The sequence below is a fragment of the Vidua macroura genome, chromosome 1 (assembly GCF_024509145.1).
Source record: "Vidua macroura isolate BioBank_ID:100142 chromosome 1, ASM2450914v1, whole genome shotgun sequence".
Taxonomy (NCBI): Eukaryota; Metazoa; Chordata; class Aves; order Passeriformes; family Viduidae; genus Vidua; species Vidua macroura.
Genome location: NC_071571.1, coordinates 84,601,195 through 84,622,942, shown reverse-complemented (window position 1 = coordinate 84,622,942; position 21,748 = coordinate 84,601,195). Strand labels below are relative to the sequence as shown.

At 36.4% G+C, this 21,748-nt stretch overlaps 1 long non-coding RNA gene across 1 annotated transcript; it reads right to left on the bottom strand.

The window, feature by feature from the left end:
* Window positions 1–13,294: 13,294 nt before the first annotated feature.
* On the bottom strand, window positions 13,295–17,152 carry LOC128803344 (uncharacterized). Its single transcript, XR_008435702.1, has 3 exons — window positions 17,090–17,152; window positions 16,065–16,128; window positions 13,295–13,452 (listed from the first exon to the last, which is right to left on the bottom strand). It is a non-coding gene; the product is annotated as an uncharacterized LOC128803344 (long non-coding RNA).
* Window positions 17,153–21,748: the final 4,596 nt, after the last annotated feature.

Here is a 21,748-nt window from a genome sequence, read left to right as displayed (position 1 = left end):
CTGACCACTCGTATTGTACATATTACAGGGTACTTTTAAAGTAACAAAACCAAACATTATCAATGTTAGGACTATAAATGAGAACCTGGCAGATCAACACAAACCTTGGCAATTAGATCCAAGTCAATCTGGCAAATCCTACTAAACGGAAAGATATACTAAGGAGATGCAGTCAATGGAAGGAAATAATCGTATCAACTATATCTCATTTAATTCTACTATTAGTTTTGTATGGCACCAACACAGCTCAAAATTAAATATTCAGCCATCAGACTATAAACCCTTCCACAGCTTGCTGAGAGCCACTTCTTTAGAACAGATAAAGTTTATGTCCTTATTTTGAATTTGTAGGAAGTCCCACAATGGCCTGTGGGCAGTGAAATACAGCCCCTCCACAGGCACGATCATGAGCTAACATGGAATTTCCCTTAAATGAAGGTAAATTATACACATAATAAAATAAAGAGCAAACATCCAACTGCCCTGAGAAAAACAGCATTACATCCACAGGTCAGGAGTCCCTGCTCCCAAGGTAGCAGAAGCAAAGTAAGGCTTGGGGAAAAGATCTTTCTCAAACTCACCCCAAACATACAGGAGTACCAAAGGCTTCAAAACACCTGAGTGAAAAATGAATAATTTTCCAAAACATTCAAGCAACTACATCAAGACAAAAGTAGTTAACAGCATTTAAGGAGGCAAGAACAAAGAAAAAACAACCAAAACCAGCAGAAATCCAAACATTTAGTGGTTTTCGAGAAAAGAAATGGCAGTCTCCACCACTAAATTGCAGTAATACATAACAGCTCCCTGGGGCTGCAGGTACTTGGCTCTTCCAGGCTTAAAGACCTAGCAAATATAACTAAAAGGAGAGGTGGAAAACAAAGAGCCAGTGTGTGGTATTCAAACCAGTGGTAATCCATCAAAGGAAAGTGAGTGCATTTTTATAAGCACTGTAATACCTGCTTGTGTAGAGAGTTAGCATACCATTACCATGAAAAACTACCAAATATGTTTGCTTTAACTTGGGTTGTGCTTATCCACTGTCTTGTAGGAGACATAGTTTGAGTTGCATCAAATTCATCAAAGCAGCTTTGAAAATCTGTTTCAGATGTCTTAAAATTATTTAAAATAATATTGCACACATGCTTACATAGTTTGGACCAGATTTCTGTGCTGCACCCCTTCAGTTCATATAAATATACAGATATTAACTATAAATTTGGTTAGCTGTGCTTTTACAGAAAACATAGATGAGTGTTTATTATTCATCTAAGATTCCATTCATTAGGTTTTACAAAAGGATTTTATGAATGATCCAAAGTCCCAGATTCCATCACTGAACTGCTGACATCACCTGTGCTGTCCTGAGACAGCACAGATTCCATCACTGAACTGCTGACATCACCTGTGCTGTCCTGAGAAAAAGGTGATCTATCTCTGTCCACTTTACAGGTTTACCTCTATTGGCCTTTCTTGCTAGAATGCTCAAGGGAACTATGTGACCAGAACCTTGCTTTTAGGTGCACTTATAAAAAAGCATATTTAGTGCAAAGTACATTAAGGAAATGTTGTTGTGTTGTTGTTTTTCCTGCAGGCATTTATAGTTACTATTCTCAGTAATCTAATTCAATAGAATCGGTGCATGCTCAATCGGTGCATTCACATTTTTAAAAGCTGTATCTTTGAAGAATTCAGTCTTATATAATAAAAAAAAAACCACTCAAAATAGATTATCAAAGTAAAGTAGGCAGACAGGTTTAAAACTTGGTATTTGTGAAGTATACTAAAAAGTCCTTAAACTTTCAAGGAACTTTAGACTTCCATCTTGTAACAATTTTGCAGGGGGCTCTAACAGAATTCGAGGCATTATTTCAGAACACTTCTCTAAAAATAAGAAAAGGGTTCCTCTTCAAGTCTGGTTCTCAGTGTTGTATGAAAAGACAATATAAACAAGAGGTAGCAGTAGTATATATGAACTACAATGGCATGAGTATTTGCATATACCCAAGCTATCCATTTATTTTTTTTAGAGCACTATACAGCTCATAATTTTCAGGTAATGTAGATCTTTATTAAAAATGCTCAGAGAGTTTATTTTGCTTTTCTAAACTGGTAAACTCGTAAGAGATCAAACATTTACATTTTAGAGAGGTAGCTCTACTAGGTGAACGTTCTCTTTGAGCTGTTACATTCACCTAATGAGTCTGTTTTAAGGTTTTTTCACTTGCTGGAAAAAAACATTATGTACTTAAATAGTTTGTAGCTATGGCTTATCAGGTTTTAAGGACTCTATAGAGGTTGGCAATGCTGCATCTTTTACATTATCTAGTCAATGCAACAATTTTTTCCTACCTTATTTTTTCGTGGTTAAGAACAGTGACACTTTTTATTCAGATGAGCTGACCATATTATGTGTTCCACAGCTCTGGAAAGCACTCTTTCCTATTTGCATGTCACATTGTGCGTCTGTCTCATTATTTCAGTGGTACGCAAATGACCAAACATTGTAAATGCTACACTCTGTAAAACAACACAATGACTGCAACTGTGTTGAAAATCTTTCTTGGTTGCTACACTAAAGGATTAATTTTGATCTCACTAGGGAGGAACACATTTAAAAAATGGACGATTAGAAATCTTGAAAAAAAGGAAAAGCACCTATTTAGTGAAGCAAATGAAAACACTCATATTGATTTAATTAAAATTGAAGTGGGCCCTCTTTTCTCATTATCCATTTGTAGTAGACCCTGTTGTTTGCATTGAATACTACTGCAAACCACAAGTCCTTTATTGGCATCTCTGTAGGACCATTTATGTTGTGCAATGATCTACTTCACATGAATAAAGGCATCAAAATTACCTTGATCATTTGATCAAAGGCAGTGTATACTTAGGGACATTCACAGAAGTTCAGGAACAAAGAATTTTTCATATTATTTTGAACCCAGCAACTGAAATTTAGGACTTAGAACTTTGCAAACACTAATTACCAAAATACCTTTTTATCCTCTCTCAAAAAAAAAACCAAAAAAAAACCAAAAAAACTTTTTACTTCTATAAAGTGATTAAAAGTATGCCATTCTTAATAACTTAGACAAAAAAACAAACAGAACTGTTGGGAGTTGGGTATTCCTCTTATAGTCTGTGCAAGTTCCAGAGAGTAAGCATCTATAGGCTGGCTGCATTTCCCTGAAATATACAGTCATGTCACAGTAGCAAAGCTGCCTATGGTAACTCACTGTCCTCGTGGTCGTTCTCTTTCTGTCACGAGATGTCTCATGGACTGCTCAGTGAAGATCTTGCAACAACAGTTTTCATCCTACAGTGCTGAAACCAGCAGCAGTGCATCTTAGTGGTTGTTGTATGGGCAACACTTTAAAGGAATAACCTTTCCTAGTTAGACTGATCATTACATTAGGGACGAGTTGTTGATTCAACATTTTGCTAGAAATTTCTGAGAGATGTGGAACTAAATCTCTTATTTCTAGATATGCCACAATATATGCCCTATCTCGCAGGTAGCAATTGATAACTCAGTGGATTTTGCATGTCCTCCTTAAATACTATGATATAGTGGGGCAAGAAGCCTACATTTAACTGATAAGTCTTCTTGTCATCTCCCTTTAGAATTCTGCATCTTTTCTCCAGCTACAGATAAAAGTATTCAGTTTTTTTTTAAATCAGACTCAAACAACTCAATGAAAATCTGAGACAGATGTAAAAATTTAAGGCTCCATTTAAAAAAAAAATTATGTTACCAAACCACATGGAACAAATCTGGACCAGACGATAGGTTAGTACACTATGTTGTATTATCTTTGCTGATGATAATAAACAAGATAATAAGCAAGATCCAGAGAATAAAACAAGTGGAAGAATATGTGTGTGCACGTACATGTGACATACGTGTGTCTATGTATACATGTTCTATATCTATGTATCTCCTGCTGTGTCATTAAAGATACTTTGAGTATTTGACTTTCTCATTTCCTGCTTTTTTTCTTGATGACACTTATATCTAAATCCCTGTGTCCACTATTCTATTTTCTGGCTGAAACAAATAGTTTTTATTTATTTTTTTTTTTTAATAGGCAGCATTTTTAATACAAATTCTTTGATCAGTTTCACTTTCCATGGGCAGGTTTCTAAAACAGTTGCTTCTGGAAATCAACCAGAGCTATAATTAATATATGAGAAATGCCCCAGGATACTTTCTTATTTTTCCACACTGCAAACAAAGTTTTTGATGGGTTTTTTTAAAATATTCATGTATCTGGGATCAGAATAGAATGTGGGAATAAGAGAAGAGGCTGCAGTGATCAATTTTGGGTGAGAAAAAATTAATACAAAAGTAAACAAAACTTAAAAAGGAAAGGAATTTGTAATTGGGGTTTGAGTAGTCTGTGAAAAAAAGAAGAAAAAAATCACTTTATTATTTGATTAACCATTCTATGTCATTTAATGAGAAATGTGCTGCTAGATGGCCATGAGATATTTCTCACACCATGTAAAATTTACAATGATAATTTTTTAAAATCACTATTTACAGACAGAAATCAAGCAAAATAGTAAAATATTGAAAAAAAAAAGAATTCTGGAAAGATCCAAATATGTTTGCTCTCTTCCAAGTGTATTGGGTTGACCCTGGCTGGACAAAAGCCATCTCTGTCACCCCACCACTACCTAAGCTTGGCCACACAAACCCAATACACCAAGAATGACTACAAGAGATCAGAGACAGTATTTTCACAATCCAATGACAAATCTCTGGTACTAAAGCTTAGCTGATATTTTAGAGGAAGATTAAAAAATCATTCAGTAAGCAGTTACAGAGAAATATGCTTTAAGGTTACAATATTTCTGTCTTTGAAGGTATTTCTCAAAAATATCTTCAAAATTGAAATAATCAAATTCCAAATCTTCTTCTGAAAGACATATTTTTTTATCAGTTTAAATGTCCATTTAAAATGAGCATAACATCAGCAATATCATCGCTTAGTATTCTGTTGAGCTTCTGATGTCATTTATATTTTGAGAATGAGTTGAACAAGCAACGGTATTTTCAAATATTTAGTGCACATCTACAACTATTCATAGCTTTTCATAGTTACTGGAGCTTGAAAATGAATTCTTAGGAAATCCACATCTTCTGGTAAGGTCTTTGCTATCACAGACAGGAAGAAAGAATGACTCAGTAAGTAGGAATTCATAAATTTCTTTTCATCTTACCCGCCCATGCATGCCACTCCTAGTCACATGGGCTGGCAGGATGAAGGTAAATACATGTGTATGTATCTATATGACTGTTGCTATATCTTTATCTGTCTACCTATATATCTTGATATGTATATGCACACCCCTCTTTTTTTACACTGAGGGTTGTCAAACACCGTAACCGATTACCTGAAACCATTGTGGAGTCTCTGTGGAGATATTTATAATGTAACTGGACATAGTCCTGGAAAACCTGCTCTAGCTGATCTTGCTTGAGAAGATGACTGATTTCCAAAGATCCCTTCAATTTAAACTCTTCTTTGATTCTCTGTGATATATGTTAATGGATCGCTTCTATGAATCCACTTGCCAAATTACTCAATCTTGATGCTCAATCTTAATTTTGCTTCATAGAACAGTTTACTGAAAGCCTCACATCTTATATTTCTCACTGCTCACTTCTGAACACTCTTTATTTCTTTATCCTTTTCTGAATTGACTCTGAGGAGAGTGTTGCATTGATTACCAATGGGATACTTGTGTGTTTTATATCCTATTCATTATCCATCTTACCAAGTTTGCTTTCCTTAATTGCTGCTGTGAAGTGCAGCGTTCTTTTCAGTTTGAGCTGTCTGCAATGATAATTACTATTTATTCTTTCCACGAATCTTTACATGTAGATACCTTAAAGCAATTTACATGGAAATAAGACTTAAACATCCGCTTTTCCAATTTGAAGGTTTCAAACTAGAAGGAAAAATAGATTAAATAATTTTATCATGTTGATATCACATCTCTAGAGCATGTCAGGATCTTTTATTTTAAACTAAATTTTTGATTTTGTTCATTTCTGCCTCAGTTAAACAGCAGGAAAATCTTAGAAACATATGGTTAAAGTATTACTGCATTTATACTATATTTTATCCTTTTGTACTGTATTTTATCCTCATGTTATTGGCCTCAAACCTGCTGAAATTCATGCATCTCAGTTAGTTTCAGGAATCTAGACCTGTCTGATTTGATTGTCTACTCATGAAGCAAGAACAGAAGAGATTGTGATTAACAAAACTTTGATGCCAAGCAAAGTCATCATTACATAAATGAAAAATGCTTCTTGATACCTCAAAGGAGGCATTCTTAACATCACTGAAAGTGCCAACATAAATTTCACATACTAATCAAGGGTCATATGAACCTACAACATGAAAAATTCTTTGCAATCAAATTATACAGGAGGTGAGTACAGGATAATGTTTAGCTTTGAGCTCTTTTGCACTTTTTCCATGTGCACAAGGGTCACTTTGTGAATGTGGTAGAGGCCTTAGCCTTCTTTGCTGAGGTCATTACCCAGGGCCTATACTGAAGACTAATCACCTCTGAAACTATAGCAGGCAGGATGAATATACTCAAATTTATGCAAAAAGAGTATAAGCAGCCACATGTATACATTGGCTCTAATGGTGAAATAATGGACTCTTATAATATCCTTTATTCTGCAGAAGCCTTGTTGCCTAATGGACTGATTCTGCTCTGATGCCAAGTGCAACACAGACCTTAACAACAGCTGTAGGAATGCCTCCTACACTATAGAATTGCACTGTAAATTTTATAGTCTTTTCTGTGCTGCAAAAAAGAGCTGTATTTTTTTTTTTTCTAAACCATTTCTAATATCAGTAAATTGGTTTGAATGTCTCCTGCAAAATAATAAAACTTAATCACTTTTATGTGGATTCACTGAAGGGTTGAACAAAAATGTTCAGAATTGGCCATTTTAGCCCCTAATCATCAATACTAAGGATGATATGGTTGCTAAAAGTTGACAAGTTCAGAGTGATTGAACAACATCATAGAAAATTCCATAGAGAGTTATTAAACAGACAGTTTAAGTGTCTAGCTGAAGAAATCCCTAAGTATAAATTTTTGAAGGCTGCAGAGTATTTTCAAGAAGTATCACTACTTACTTGTCCTGTTCTTATACTTAACCTTATATATCTTCTATCGACCATGATCTTGACTGTTCAGCTCAATAGATATTTGGTGTGATCTATTCTTATTTTAGAAAAAAGTTATTGTCAGTTTTCAAGAAAATTATTTGTATTGTCCTTCTTCTTCAAAAAAAAAAACAAAAAAAAAAAAAAAAAAAAAAAAACAACCCAAAACATAAAAGCATTTCAATTGGTAGAAATCTCATGGTATGCCTATTTCAAGAAATGACAGAGAGAACAGGACTTGAGTTAATGAAATTACTAGCACAGAGACCTTTCTAGTTTAATTAGTCTTCTTCTACTGTGAATTAAAGCCAAACCACTGATACTACTCATTAAGAATAACCAAATTTTGGTATACTGGTAGAGCATCTTTTTTTAAATTAGAATTCTCAGATTAGCCATCTGATCTAATTCATAGTAAGAATTTTTTTCTTAAAAGAGTATTTAGAGATTCAAGGTCTATGTCTGTACCTAGCATGTTAGTTGAATTGATGGTTACCAAGCGTAAAAACTGAAGTGTCTAGGATATCATGAAGCAGAATAAAAACAACATGGCTTCTGCAAAGGAAAATCTCATTTCTTAGTTTTTTTTTATTTAAGTTCTTTGAATAGATCTATAAAGTGGTAGATGAAGAAAAAATATTTCACATAATTTTGTAAAACATCTTAAGAGCCTTTGGCATGGTTCTGAGTAAGATTCTATGAAACAAACAGACCAAAAGGACCAACTACATCCCGTGGAGAATCAAGAACTGCATTGCTAGCTGGTTGAGGGAGGTGGTTATCCCAGTCTACATGTGCTGGCCCAGCCTCACCTCAAGCGTTACCTGCAGTTTTGGGTTCCTCATATAAGATGAACATCACGTTATAGTAATGTGTCCAGAGCAGCTCATCCAAGATGGTGAAAGGTCTCAAGGGCAAGGCTTACAAAGGATGGCTGAGGTCGCTTGGTTTGTTTGGCTTGAAGAAGAGGAGGCTGAGGCTGACCTCATTGCAGCCCTCAGGGGGGGCAGTGGCAAGGCAGGTGCTGATCTCCTCTCTCTGGTGACCAGTGGTAGGACCCAAGAAAATAGAATGAAGCTCAGGGCAGTTCATATGTGACATTAGGAAAAGTTTCTTCTCTGAAACGGGGGTCAGTCACTGGAACAGGCTCACCAGTGAAGTGGTCAGGGCACTTGGTCTGTCAAAGTTCAAGAAGTGTCTGGGTGATGCTCACAGTTATATCTTTTAGGTTTAGGGCAGTTCAGCAAGGAGCAGGGAGTTGGTGATCCTTATGGGTCCTCTCCAGCTTGAGATATTCTGTGAGTCTATGAAATAAAATTATCTTGAAAGGAATTGTCATGAAGAAAACATTGTCATGAAGAAAAGGCCAAAGAGCACAATGAAACAACCAGTTAAAACCCAAACCAAAGCAACTAACTGAACACAACAAAGACTTTACTGCATTCAAACTTTTATTGTTCAATGCTGTTCAATAGTTTTAAAAGAACTGTAGAACAGGAGTGGCTCTACTTACTGAAGATTGCAGATGCTACAAAGTCATTAGAGTCAGGAAAGGTCACAGAGATTGAAAGAAATTTTGGACATCCTTAATTCAGGTTGTTTATTCATCAACAAAATAAATATTTGATTTCCAATTGAAAAGGAAATTTCACATTTTTCCAGCATCTCAGAGGGCTCTAAATTTGTGGAAGCAACTCCTTCAGCAGACCTGAAAATTGCTATAGATTCCTTGATGCAGCTGTAGCTGGGAGCCTAACAGGTTATGTTACATGAAGAATAATAGAGTAATTAACATTGCCATATGATGAGTTTCTGTAATTAATGATATTACCTCATTTGGAGTGTACAGTGCTGATCACTTATCCCAAAAGGGACCTGGAAGAACTTTGGTTAGTTCCTAGGTTATTGAAAAGTATGAAAAGTGGACTGGAAATGTTTGAATAGAAAAAGAAACTGAGCAGTTAGGACTGATCACTGAAGAAACAGAAAACAGAAACATGATCAAAGTAGATTATATAAGAAAATAATAAAAAATTAGAAATTCTGTTGCTTGCCTCATATTGTAAATGCAAAGGAACATGATGACATGAAAGTTTTTGATTAAAAACTGATTCAAGGAAATTTCCATTCATTAACTGTAAACTCCAGTACTTATTTTCACATGAAATTGCCAAAATCAAAAGTACAGGAAGAATTTAAAAAAAAAATTAAAAAAAATAAATTCATTTGATGGTTGTTAACAACAAATTTGATAAACTGCCACCATGGTTGCTAGATATAGGAGAATGATGGATTCACTGAACTTGGAAGTCTGTTTTGCCTTGTTTTCCTATCTCATTCTTACCAACACCCTGGAGTACAAGCCCCTAATATTTACAGCACATATCACCTTCAAATACACAGTAGGTGTAGCATTACCTTTAACCAGCTGAGGGGGACATGCCCCACTTTATAAAAGGAATGGACTACGTTACTCCAGAGAAATTAGTCTGGTTCCAAACTGTGCCCTACTCATCCCAGAAAACACTAAGGCTATGTAAGACCTAGATATTCTACACTGCAAGGCATAATTTTGCAAACATTACCTATTACTTTACTTTCCATTAATTTTCAACCTACTTCCTAACATTAAAATTACATTCTCATTTTCTAAGGTAGTGATGTAAAGTCTTGATCACTAGAAAAAGGACAATTGAGGGCACAAAATAAAGAATAGGCACTGCATGAGTTGAGACTACCTGGTCACCTCAAGGCTTTCAACCAAATTTGACTGCAAGACAACATGTGTGTTGCTGTAATATGCCCTGAATCAGTGTTTTCATAAAGAAAAGTCATTGAGGATGGGAAATTCTTTTCTCTGTTTACAGTAGCAAATATGGCATGTCCAAACCCATTCCTTGCCCTTGAGGTCAATTGGCACAGTGCAGATGATAACTCACCCAATGGTCTATTCAACTCATTATTCCCTGGAGTAACTGCTGTGTTGTACCTCTGCATATTGTCACTGGCCTTGGAACCTGCTTTCTATACATTTTAAGGGTATATATATTTCTTTCCTTTTTGTCCCATTCAAGACACCTCTACCTGCTTGGAAAGTTCCCCTTTGAGACTCCTGCTCACTGTCACTGCCAACACACCTCAGAACACCTCTGAATTCCTACTGTTCCAGACACCCACTGGGGCCATTGAAAAGGCTGTTCTATTGATAACCGTGAGCACCATGATCCACTAGTTCATGCCTGTGCCAGCTTCAAAAGCACATCTTCCAAACCAGGGAGTCACGTGTCTCCTTCAAACAAGCAGATTAGGAAATATTAAACTTTGACAGAACTGTATTGTTGTAAACTTCACGATGGAAAACCTACTTTCAATAAATTCATTACAAAATAAACAGCAAGCCAACTTAATGCTATCATGACAAGTTTTCCTTTCAGATATTTACTATGCTCATTTTAAGTAATTCAGAAGGAGGTTACATACTGAAAAGTGTTAGAAGTTATTGAGGTTTTTTTCTCAATAGTAAGACTAACTGCTTAATTTATTCTGTGGCTGAATATTAATCCTAGCAATGAAAAAATTTCATCAGTTATAACATGATTTTTGAAAGCTTAGCTGAGCTGCATATTATCTCCAGATTGCCATTGGCAATTCAACTTGCTAAATAAGCAGAACTGCAGTGAATTACTTTTTTTTTAATATATCATAAGACAAAAAATAAACAAATAAATAAACTAAAAAGGGATTTATATCGCACTTGAGAGATTTGACCAATGAATGAGAAGGAAGAACTGAAGTATTTGTACTAATCAGGGAAGAATTGGACTTAACTAACTCACATAGAGCACTTACAATTTTCAGTGAGTGATTTTCAAGTCTGTAGTACACTTGACTGCATCTTGCTGGATTTTGTGCCTAAAATGTTTTACTAACAGTCCACTGAGTTGTGAAAATGCAATAAGTTCTTACCGTGGGAGGAAAGGTGCATTTCTTAAGAGTACAGCAGAACTAGAAATAGATTGCTATTTCCCCTACATGAAAAATGTTACTGCACACAACAGGGCTGAATTTATTTCTAGGTACCAAGGTCCTATCAATGTTCCTTCATATCAGCTGTGTCAACCCTTTATCACAAATGTAGTTTATAAAATAAACCAAAAAAATGGTTGCCTCTTACTGTCAGATACACTTCAAGTAATAATCCTGTGTAAGATTTAATACACAATCTAAAATAAATAAGGAAGAAATTAACAGCTATAGTTTTCATTTATTTATTTTTTCCAATTTCCGTCTCACTTTGAGGACTGATCCTCTTCTGAGGTATGGCTTCATAATTATGATTATAAATTCTTTCCTTGATTTTGCTTCTATAGAATTGCTTTGCAGGCTCTATTCAATTTTAGACTAATAGTGCTGTGCCTTAGGAATACCCATAACAAATAATTTGCCTTTGTTTAGGTCAATGAAAGATTTCATGGATTGTTGACAAATACATGATGCTGGATTGCACCTCATTTCAGTATTTTCTATTTTCAGTGAGGAAAGCAATATAGAAGTTCACATCAAATGATGAAAACCAGCAAAATCTGAAGCTTTATATTTTATGTTCCATATTTCAAGTGTTATTTTGAATAGGAGATATTTGGATCTGTTTAAGCAATAGAAATAAGTGAGCTTATATGCATTTTTGAATAGTGAGATAACTGTGCATGGTATCAATGGAATTTTTTCCATCTATTCTTACCAGCAGCAGGTCATCTGGTTCAATGAACTGATTTTCAAAAGCAAAGGACATTTTGCTGAATAAATACTGTTTCTGTGACTTCAAACAAGTAACACATTAGAAACTAACACATTTTTTTGCTATCTCAATTAGAGCTCAGAGAACTTGTAGGAAGCCTAGATGGAGACCAAAGCTGTCTGAGTGGCTTTAGCTGATTTTCTGAAACTAATAGTAACAGATATATTAAGAAGCCACCATTAACCTTCTTTCAATTGCTTGTAACATCATCACAGTACACTCGCTTAATTTTAAATTTTCCAATATGATCTTTATCTGTTGTTCTCAAGCCCAACAAAGTTTGATGAAAACCTGCTGTTTTTCCTAAACTAAGCTAAGAGTTACTTAGTAGTGAGAAAAAGTGTTTCTAGCAATTTCAGGAATATCCATCTTTTATTACCTTTTTTAAAATAATTCCTCAGTTTTGCAATACTGGTGATACTGTGTGTGCTTCAACTCTTCCCTGACTTGCAGATAGTAATAGTATATGTACAACATCACACTATTTAAATATTGAGGCTACATTCATCCTAAATTTCCAGCACTATCATATAATGGAGTCAGTAGACTGTCTAAAGTCTGAAACACAGGAAGTCCTGTGATTGGTCAGGATCTGCAGGAAACCCTACAGATGCTCTCCTTGTTTTGGTGAAAACAGAAACAAAAGAATCTGAACGGCACTGTGAATTTTCTAGCAAAACCTCAAATTACATCAGGATATGCAGATAAACTCAAGACTGCAGCTCCCTGTGTTCCCTTGTAATATCCAAAGCATGCACAACTTCAAGCAGCAGATTTCATCCTCCTTCTCTGAGTTTTCTGCACCAACATCCCATTGAGACTGAGAAACAAAGACTTCATGAGTGGGATACTCTTTTTTTTACTTTGAAGTCCCTTTGAAAGCCTTTTTAATGCACCTTAACACCTGTTGCAGAGCAAGTACCGTGCTCTTGTGTGCACATTCTGGGCAGATGCACAGTGGTACAGCAGCACCCAGGTAGCTGTATTGGGTTGATGCTTGCTCCTACTACCTGCAGATTGAACAATTCCTGCATCCTGTCTGCAAAGCAGATGCATCAATAAGAGGAAAACGCAAAACATTAAATAGTCAGGAATCTATATCCACAGCTCTGATATTACCAGTGGTCCTGATCTACATGAATGAGGAACAAAATTGAAAAAAACCCCTTTTAACATGTGCATTCTGCTTTTCCAGACAGCCTACCTCAAAAGTAGTGTGATCAAATGCCCAGAAAAAAATTCTATAGGCTGTCAGTCAGAATATTAGACGTGAGAGGAGACAGCACAGGACTGGATGAGCAGAGTAGCGTATATTTTCTATTGCCAGGACTGTTTTTACTCTGCATATTCTTTGTTGTGTCAACTGTCTAGTTTCAGTTCACTCCTTCAAGGTCCCTTGTCCTCACATGAAGCCACTGACCAGTTACTGTCCTTTTCCTCTGGTTTCTGCTGAAAGTAAAAAAAAAAATCCCCAAACTATCAAGTATAATGATATTTGAATTATATTTGCAGAACATGTTATTTTATGCTCTGTTCGTGTCTTAAACACCTTTCTCAAAACACATGCAGTTCTTTTCTGTTCAACTCCTGTGAATGAAAACAGTCAGTTCAAGTCTATGAGCCCAAAGTTCCTGAAACCAGTGATATCATAACACAACTGGAGCTTGCTGGTAGTACACAATAAAAATAATGGCAAATTCACAATAATAAGATAGTAATATAACTATATTCTATAATATTTCTTGTCGCTATTGGACACGAAATAAGTACACAGAAGTTTGGTAAGTTCAAAAGAGAAAAAAAAGGAAGTTTTATTTGAACATCTGGTATTTATAGAATTTCAAAGGTGACCGTGGATTGGAGGATGGAATTACCACCTCTCCAGCCACACTGGTCAAACCAACAGTTTATCAATTCTCTCCTCCCACAGAGAAGAATGTAAAACAATAATTATTTACATGAATAGTGCATGAGAACTCCAGTGGAAATATGTAAACATTATCAGAAGGCTAAAGAAGTTTTATGAGAACTTTAAAACTTTCAAAAGAACTATAAAAGAAAACTTAACACTTTTAAAAATCAGGGCAACATATTTCTTTTGAAGGTTAGAGAAGAATACAAAACAGTAGAATAATATCTTGCATGGAGAGAACTCATATAGCAAACTCTGTATGTCATCAACTCACTAAATTTCTCATTGATCTCCTTTGGTCTAGGTCTCCTGAAAAAGAGCTTCATTAATTTAAATCCATCAAGAATCAGTTCTGTGCATCCCTCCTTTCCCTTGATTTCATCTCACAGCCACAAGTTTCAGATTACATGACTAATTCTTTCACCAAATTGATTCTTTCACTGAATTGAAAGTTCCCTTTTCACTTGTTGTGAGTAATTTCCAGAAGATGGATTTCACATATTATTTTAGTTGACATTAAAGAAAATAGTAATTGATTTTTTTGAGTATTCACACTCTTTCCCTCGTTGACGCTTTGTAAGGTTTGCATGCATATATGCCAGACCAAGTGAAAAACAAAGAAGGATCACAAACTTTAGGGATTTTTTTGCTTATTCTGAACTTAATTGGAAGAGCACTGAGAAATCGTATACTTTTGTTTTAGCAGAGGGTGTTTATGATTTCAATTTAGCAGACAGCGTAGTTTTATCTTGTCTAGGTGATGCTCTGAAACCTATGGAAATGTACTGTTTTAGAACAAAAACTTCTACAGAACACAGGCATAAACAAAGCCTAAATCTGTCTCAATACTGTAAGATAAAAAACATCTAGGGAGAGGTAAATAAATAAATCATATTCAAAATTGCAATCCACCAACAATAATGAGAATAAAATAATTTATGCAACCAAGTCAGTTAATCTATTTACATAAAGAAAGTGGTCAAATATCTTCTCAACATGTTTGTGATGATGGTGATTTAGCAGGGCCACAGCCATTTCATGATGTGGTGGCCTTTGAGTCACTGCTTCAGACTAAATTGTAGGTAAAATGATGCATGCTTATTTCTATTTATCCAAAGTGCCACAGGTTATGCACAAAGAAGGTAAGCTATGCCAGCATAAGCCATCATCTGTGCTAGTATCCGCAGTAGGGCTATTTTCCTACTACTTTTATTATTTAGAATTATGAGATCACATTTATGTCCTTATAATCAAAATTTCTCTTATTAGCAGCACTTTTCTTGTTCTAACATTACTTTTTATAACTTGGTAACTACTGAGAGGGAGACATTTTTGCCATTTTTAGTTATCAGATAGTCTGACAGACAGCACCCATTAGGGTCTAAGTCTATATTCAAGTATGCTGCTGCTGCTGAGAGCAGAACTTGACCTTTTCAAAGTGCATGTCTGTGGTTTTCTTTTTCTGGTCTCAGTTTAAGAGTGAGAGAGGAGGACAGGAGCATACTGAACACTTGTCAAGAAGCTGTTGTGGTTTTGGATAGACAGAGAAGGTATCAGATTTGAGAATAATAAAATTACACTTGAAATAGGAAATAGCTTGACTAGACTGCATGCAATGATTCTGTACCAAAGACGTAATATGAAAGTGAGTTAGCATTAGGATAACTTCAGGGAAATGTTTCCACAAAGATGTAGCCATGCATATAGCTAACACACAAATTGATGAAAAATGTCAAATATTAAGTTTATCACAGAATTGTTGCCAGATTTTGGGAATCCTCTAAACATGGACAAAGAGTCATGTTTATGGAAAAGGACATTGTTTATTCTGCACAGGTACAAGGTGGAGGTTTTCCATAAATCAAGCATACCAGGGAGCTAAATGGAGAGAATTTGTAAATTGGAATTTACATAAACCCACCTATCTAATGGTTATCTCCTACCTAATGCATCGACATTTAGCTTGTGCAACCTCATGCAATACTTGTTTACTGTACCTATGTGGGCCTCTTCTGGTGGTCTCAGGACATCAGATTATGGTGCAAATAAGATGTGATCTGCAGCTCCAAACATGTCTTAAACAATTGCCAAGCAGGATATAAAATACAAAAGCTTTCCATAAGCATTACATAACACATGTTGAACATACCTGATAATATCTATTTGCATTCAAAAGAGGGGATAAAGTTGTGAATGACACCATCAGCTTCCATCTACAAAAAAGGTCAACAGAAGGGACAAAGAATTCAGCTTATAGACATCCAGATGAATCCAAAAGATAGACAGATCACAGGTGGATTCATGCAAAAAGGAGATCTATTAAACAGAACAAACACAGCTGATTGTCTATCTCAATGGCTTACAAACAGGTGGACTATTAAATAATAAAGTAATAAAGAGTCAACACTGCTTAATTTATTTGCTGTGGTGGTTTTTATGTTTCTTTGGTGGTTTTGTTTGTTTCTTTGGGGTTTTTGTTGGTTTTCACTTTTAACTACCACAGAACTTTCAACCACTTCCTCAAAATATGAAAACTTTCTTTAGGTTAATTGGTTTGGTGAGAACCAGATGTTAAATGAGAAGCATATTCCTTCTCCTAACTTTGAGAAAATTGCATCTAAGTGCAATTTCTAGATTGAGAAGAATCCAGTTCACTCCTTCAGTGGGAAAAAAAATCTGAAATCAGCAACAGAATTTAGGTTTATTGAAAGATTGGAGGAACCTTAAAGACATGTTTGTGCTTTGGATGCATCTGAGAGGAAAAAATCCAGCTGCCAAATGGTTATCACAAAGTGCCTTCAATGGTATTAAGGCCACAAAATTTCATTGTGGCCTCTCTCTTTCACACAGAAGCCATTATTATTTCATATTTTCAGCTTTACATTTGGACTAGACTTGTGCTGGACTGAGCCCACTTAATGACTTCAATGAAGTTGTTCTAAATTACTGATGGTATGAGTGAGAGCAGACTCTAAACTAGCCTGGCCTTTTGATACAGCAAACATGCTACCTGTAGAAGAACTTGTGGCCCTTAAGTATAAAGTAACTGTGTTATACCTTCTGTCTACGGAAGGCATTAGTGAAAGTGGGACATTTATAATCACTGTCCAATTTTTTACAAGGCTGCTTTGCTTGATAAGAAATTAACTGGAAGAAAACACCTGATAACCAAACCTCAAATGAAATCTTGAGCATGTGGAGTAAAGTGTAATCCATTCTAAATTCCCATCACTGCCCTTCTCCATTATTTTGCATTTGCTAGAACCCTGCATCCCTATTTGTGGTCTGTTTCTTTTGCCTCCATGGAGCAGACGTCATAGTGGGACTATTTCACTGGAGTTGAGTTTAAAAAGACATTAACATCCTAGGCCTTGAGATGTATTTTATCCAGAATTTCCCAGTTAACCTGTGGGTCACACAAAAAGCTTACAGTTTGGGTCCCCTGAGTAATGTATTATTCAAGTTGCATATCCCTTCCAGAAATGCTGCAAGGCTTAATTAGTGATTATTAACTGTTCAGGGTCTTCAGATGAAGAGTACTGTATAATTACTTGGATTTACCATTGTGTTCATTGGGGATAACTATGTTTTCCTTCTCTCTTATGAGAGAGAAAACACAACTAATGACTTCGAACTTGAATTTCAGGCTATGAAGATGGAGACTTTGATTTTTTTTTTTTTATTTTCTTCTATCTAGTGCCAAGTGTCAAAATATATTTTTCTTCACTAGAGACATATGAAAGATTTGATTTACAGGACAATCAGGGGATTGGGCCCAGTCAGCATTGGGTTAAAAAAGGCAAGTCCCACTTGACCAACCTTATCTTCTTTTATGACCAAGTGACCTGCCTAGTGGATGAGGGAAACGTTGTGAATGTAGTCTTCCTGAATTTCAGCAAAGCCTTTTATACTCTCTTCCACAGCATTCTCCTGGAAAACCTGTGAGTCCACAGCTTGGATAGGTGTGCTCTTTGCTGGGTTAAAAACTGGCTGGATGGCTGCTCTGAAGAGTGGTGAGGAATAGTAACACATCCATTTGGCATCTGCTTACTAGTGGGGTTCCTCAAGGCTGAGTATTGAGGTCAGTCTTGTTTAATATCATTATCCATGATCAAGATGAGGGGATTGAGTGTTCCCTCAGTAAATCCATGGATGACTCTAAATTGGGTGGAACTGTTGAACTGCTGGAGGGTAGAAAAGCTCTGCAGAGAGAGAGGCCTAGGCAGACTGGATCAATGGGGCTGTGGAAAATTAAATTAAGTTCAACAAGGGCAAGTGCCCGATCCTGCATTTCAGTCACAATAACCCCATGCAGCAATGCAGACTGGGGAAAGGGTGGCCAGAAAATGGTGTAGGAGAAGGTCCTGGGGGTTCTGATCAATAGCAGCTAAGCATGAGCCAGCATGTGCCCAAGCAGCAAAGAAGGCTGGTTGCATCCTGGCTTGCATCAGGAACACTGTGGTCAGCAGTACCAGGACAGTGATTGTCCCCCTGTACTTGGCACTGGTGAAGCTGCATCTCCAATCCTATGTTCAGTTTGGGGCCCCTCAGTACAAGAAAGTCATTGAGCAATAGAGCAAGAAGAAATGGTCCTAAGCTGTGCTAGGAGAGGTTCAGGTTGGGCATCAGGAAAAATTTCTTCACTGAAAGGATGGCTAAGCCTTGCAACAAGCTGTCCAGGGAAGTGGTAGAATCACGATGGAAATGTTCAAGAAAGACTGGATGTGGCACTTAGTGGCATGGTTTAGTTGACATGGTGATGTTAGATCAAAGGTTAGACTTGATGATCTTGAAGGTCTTTTCCAGCCTGAGCTTTCCTTTAATCATCTGAGCTGTCTATGTACAGTGAATACCCCAAAGTAGGCCGTCAAGAGTGCAGCTCTACCAAAACCTGGTAACATAGCAACTTTGGCAGCTGAAAATGTAGAGACGTGTCTCTGTCACAAGTCTATAAATTATGACTGCACTCCAACTCAACTAAGATCAGGGGTGCACCAAATAAGAAGAAAAATGAATCAGAAACTGTAACCTGGAGATCATATTTCACTTTTATTGAAAGAAAGTTAAATTTTGTTTTATCACTGTGGTGGATTGACCCTGGGTGAATGCCAGGTGCCCACCAAAGCTGCTCTGTCATTCCATTCCTCAGTTTGACAAGGGAGAGAAAATATTACAAAAGGCTCATGGGTTAAGGTAAGGGCAGGAAGAGGTCACTCACTAGGCACCATCACGATCAAAAAAGACTTCACATGGGAGATTAGTTTAATTTATTACTAATCAAATCAGAGCACAAATATGAGAAATAAAACTAAATCTTAAAAAGATCTTCCCCCCACCCCTACATTCTTCCTGGGCTTAGCTTTCTATTTGCTCTCCCTTCTTCCCCCAAACGGCACAACAGAATGGTGGATGGGGGGATGCAGTTGGTTCATCACATGGTGTCTCTGATGCACCTTCCTTCTCAGTGGGAGGACTTTTCACATCCTCCTCTGCTCTAGGTGGGGTGTCTTCCAGAGGATGTAGTCCTTCAGGAGCAGGCTGCTTCAGTGTAGGTCCCCTGTTAGGTCACAAGTCCTGCCAGCAAAGCCGCTCCAGCACAGGCTACTCCCTGGTCTACAGATCTTGCAGTGAGTCTGCTCCAGCTCAGGTTTCCCATGGAGTCACATCCTTCTTCAAGCATCCACCTTCTCAAGTGTGGGTTCCTCCATGCTGCAGGTGGATCTCTGCTCTACTATCGACGTCCACGGGCTGCAGGGGCACAACTGCCTCACCATGGTCTTTACTTTGAGCTGCAGAGGAATCTGCACTGGTGTCTAGGGCACTTTCTTCCTCTCCTTCACTGACCTTGCTGTCCTTTTAAAATTCAACACTGTATTCCTTGTCTCTAAATATTGTCCCAAATAAAAGAAAAAATTTCTTTGAAACACAAAAAAGGATTTCTTAGATGGAAGAAAGCATCCTTGTTAGCCAGCTTGAGCTCAACAATATATTTAATTCATGCTTTGTGATATATATGCAGTTTACCAGTTTTTTCCAATAGTCCAAACTGATTTGAGAAAACAAAATGAAAGGGATCATATTTTGAAGTACCATTTCTGCCTATAAATGGACCTTAAAGCCTTTCTATAAGACTTTATATTTTATTTGCATGAAGTAAAACTTCACATTGAAAGTCCATTTTTTTTCTAAAGATTTAATGCATAGACTAGCTAACTAATCTGGTAATTGCAGGATTCTGTGTCTAGTGATATATGGTTTCAAACTGAATTCTCATGTGCATTAAAAAAATCCACTGAGAACTATTAAATATAAAGATATCACCTTTGGCTCAAATATGAGGCTGGGAGAATATCAGGATGTAGTTTGCTTAATTTTATACTCTTCCCCAAATGTCTCATGTTGGGTGCTGCCAGAGACTGTGAATTCTACTGGATTTTTCTTCCATAAGGCCAGTTTTTCTTCTGGCAGAGTCCATATAGTTACTTGCCTTGACACAGGAGAGAAAAGCTTAAGTCTAGTGCTCAGTATTGTTTAGAAGATCTGTTCCAGCAGATTTTCAGCACAATCTTTTAGCTACCTGAACTGCCTGTTTCTAGCTTAGCCTAAACATAGCTATTCCTAAAATGGAATCTCACTCCTCACTACTTTCTGTTCTTAAAGGGAATATGAGGTCAGCTTAATTTGCTGGCCTTCACCTTGTGTAATGCTGTGCAAGCAGGTTTTGTGAAGTACTGTGTCATAGCTAGAAGTGGATGTAAAATAATAATATTTCAATGTTAGCTCCTGAAGTACATATACTTAAGTCTGGAAGAAGGAAATTTGAAAATCAATGTGCCATTTAATTGCTTTTATTTCCTCAATGACTGACCAATGAAAAAGCCATTTTGTTTTTAATGTGGGTTTTGGTGAACCATATCCAAAAAGAAAGAGAGAAAGAGAGAAAGAGAGAGAGAAAGAAAGAGAGAGAGAAAGAAAGAGAGAAAGAGAGAAAGAAAGAGAGAAAGAAAGAGAGAAAGAAAGAAAGAAAGAGAGAAAGAAAGAGAGAAAGAAGAGAGAAAGAAAGAGGAGAGAGAAAGAAAAGAGAGAAAAGAAAGAGAGAGAGGAGAAGAGAAGAAGAAGAGAAAGAAAGAGAGAGAGAAGAGAGAGAGAAAGAAAGAAAGAAAGAAAGAAAGAAAGAAAGAAAGAAAGAAAGAAAGAAAGAAAGAAAGAAAGAAAGAAAGAAAGAAAGAAAGAAAGAAAGAAAGAAAGAAAGAAAGAAAGAAAGAAAGAAAGAAAGAAAGAAAGAAAGAAAGAAAGAAAAGAAAGAAAGAAAGAAAGAAAGAAAGAAAGAAAGAAAGAAAGAAAGAAAGAAAGAAAGAAAGAAAGAAAGAAAGAAAGAAAGAAAGAAAGAAAGAAAGAAAGAAAGAAAGAAAGAAAGAAAGAAAGAAAGAAAGAAAGAAAGAAAGAAAGAGAAGAAAGAAAGAAAGAAAGAAAGAAAGGAAAAATCACAGGCCTGTAATTTTCTCTCCCTCTGGCTTTGCATTCCTCTGGGACGCCTAAGTTTTGTAGCATCCAAATTGTCGAAGTGACTGTATGAAATACAACATTTGAAACCTCTTAAGTAGTTATAAATCAAAGTTGTCCCATATTTTACAGTACATTTATTTAAGAAAATCATGTGTATATAGTATCTTTCAACCCAAATGACACAATAGCATTTTAGAAACTGGATTTGTTTCTATCAGCATCAAGATTCAGTCATCTCTGAGAGGTTAAGAATCTGGCAGAACAGCAGCTTCAGTTATCACAGGAGCAAATTCACACGCTGGCTGTGTGTAGAACTGCTAAGGCAAA